The sequence below is a fragment of the Portunus trituberculatus genome, chromosome 40 (genome assembly GCF_017591435.1).
Source record: "Portunus trituberculatus isolate SZX2019 chromosome 40, ASM1759143v1, whole genome shotgun sequence".
NCBI lineage: Eukaryota > Metazoa > Arthropoda > Malacostraca > Decapoda > Portunidae > Portunus > Portunus trituberculatus.
The window spans coordinates 5,340,001-5,342,500 of record NC_059294.1 but is presented as its reverse complement, the minus strand read 5'-3'; the positions used below and the strand labels follow the sequence as shown (position 1 = coordinate 5,342,500).

General features: G+C 39.8%; 1 protein-coding gene across 1 annotated transcript in view; it reads left to right on the top strand.

Moving 5' to 3' along the window:
* Positions 1–806: 806 nt before the first annotated feature.
* Positions 807–2,500, top strand: part of LOC123516124 — an 8,181-nt gene continuing 6,487 nt past the window's right edge. The window contains exon 1 of the mRNA XM_045275232.1: positions 807–959. The gene's annotated coding sequence lies outside the window, so the exon portion shown is untranslated. The remainder of the gene's footprint in view (positions 960–2,500) is intronic.

The window sequence follows — 2,500 nt, the reverse complement described above, 5'->3', positions numbered from 1 at the left end:
ATTTTTTCCACATTAAGCTACGAGTTTGTTGGTGTTTACTTGTGTTTCTTTCTAGGATATGATCGCGTGCTACGTTGTGATGCACATGTAAAGCTCCTCCTCCACCTCCTCCTCCTCCTACGTACTGTTACTACTGCTAATACCACCACCACCACCGCCACTACTTCTACTACTACTACTACTACTACTACTACTACTACTACTATTACTACTGTTATTAATATAAGTACTAACACCAGAATGATCAAAATTACCATTATCACCATCAACACACACCTCTTCCATCTCCTCCTCCTCCTCCTCCTCCTCCTCCTCCTCCTCCTACCTACTACTACTACTACTACTACTACTACTACTACTACTACTACTACTACTACTACTACTACTACTACTACTACTACTACTACTACTACTACTACTACTACTACTACTACTACTACTACTACTACTACTACTACTATTACTACTACAACTACTACACTATTAAAGAAAACACAGTAATTAATGAAGTAGAACAAAAGATAAAATCACAAAAACAACACTGTGACGTCGTAGAAAGTGAGTGATGGGAGAGTGGTGACGTTAACACACACACACACACACACACACACACACACACACGGTCCGGTAGCTCAGTGGTTAGAGCGCTGGCTTCACAAGCCAGAGGACCGGGGTTCGATTCCCCGGCCGGGTGGAGATATTTGGTGTGTCTCCTTTCACGTGTAGCCCCTGTTCACCTAGCAGTGAGTAGGTACGGGATGTAAATCGAGGAGTTGTGACCTTGTTGTCCCGGTGTGTGGTGTGTGCCTGGTCTCAGACCTATCTCAAGATCGGAAATAATGAGCTCTGAGCTCGTTCCGTAGAGTAACGTCTGGCTGTCTCGTCAGAGACTGCAGCAGATCAAACAGTGAATTACACATACGACAATAACCAGATTTGAAGTGGGGATATTGTTTCAGGTGGGTGTTTATCTACTCTTTACTCTTTACTCTTTTAGGTGGAAGTAGAATACGTGGAGTGAGTTATTTGATACTATGTTTTTTTTAACTCTCTTTCCCTCTACCTTTTTTTTTTTTTCAAACCATTTTTAGCTCAGTTATCAGAAAAGGTGAGAAGCAGGATTAGATGGAGCGAGGAGCGAAATTTATGCAGGAGAGAGAGAAAAAAAGAAAAAACTGCGCGCGTAAACCCAAACACACACACACACACACACACACACACACACACACACACACACACACATATATATATATATATATATATATATATATATATATATATATATATATATATATATATATATATATATATATATATATATATAACAATAGCAAAGGCAACAATCACAAGAATAATATAATAAAAAGAAAAAAGAAAATTTATCAGCTAACTAATAAATAGAACGATGAATAAACAAAAGATTTCGATCAGTAGTGGTGGTAGTGGTGGTGGTAGCGGTAGCAGCACTGGCGGTAGCAGATGTGGCATGAACAGTAAATAGAACAGACTACAAAACACAATAAAACTCACCGCAATGGAAGAAAAGAACACAAGGAACGTCTAGTGATAAGAGCGAAGGGAACCATAAAGACCTTATAATAAACTAGCTTTTTATAATACGTACATGTCGATTACATGCATTTATTCCACGTTTCTCTTGATAAACAGGTCAGGCTTCACCGCTCCCACCTCCCTTCGTCACATCATCAGCAGCTGTAGGTTTGTCCGTTCTCCTCAGCTCAGGCAGGAGATAGCGCAGACAACGGCCAGAGAACACGACATCCAAGGGGCGATAAGAGGAACATTAACGCCAAGAGAAGAGCAAACTGCCTCGTACTCCGAATAATGAAAGTGGCCTGAAATGTAGTAAACAGTAACTAATCCACGTTACTATATATAGGTTTATTTCTAGCACGCCTTGCCATTCATCTGGTTTGACGTGTTTTTCCTTTTCTCTCTCTCTCTCTCTCTCTCTCTCTCTTTTTTGGTTTCTGTTTTGAGAAAGGCATTAATTAGCATGAGCATATATATTCCAGAGGTAATTGGGTAAAAAAAAAAACGTTACTGACGTACAAATGAAGGCTGCTTTTTTTTTTCTTTTTATGTGTCGCTAGTTTAAATGCATTTTTGTTTTTATTTAGTATCACCGAGTCAGAATCACTTGATAGACAGTTTAAATTTTACATTATATTAGTTTTAGATTGCCGTACGTGAAGAGAAAATAATAATGTTAGTTAATTTCATTGTGTGGTGATGGGGCTTGTTGACTGTCCATGCATGAGGCTCCCTTCATTACTGCTCTAACAACCAACACTCAGCCAGCGAACAATTAAGGCTAGTCAGTGCTCACGCCGTCAGCCCGTTGTCCCCACCTCAACACTTTCACACGCTCGCTTTGTTTTGTTAGGGAGCCATTCTAGTGAGAGCGTTTGCCGAGATCTTAGCTTATTATGAGGGTAATTTAAACTCTTCAGTACTGGGACGCATTTTTGCCATGAGT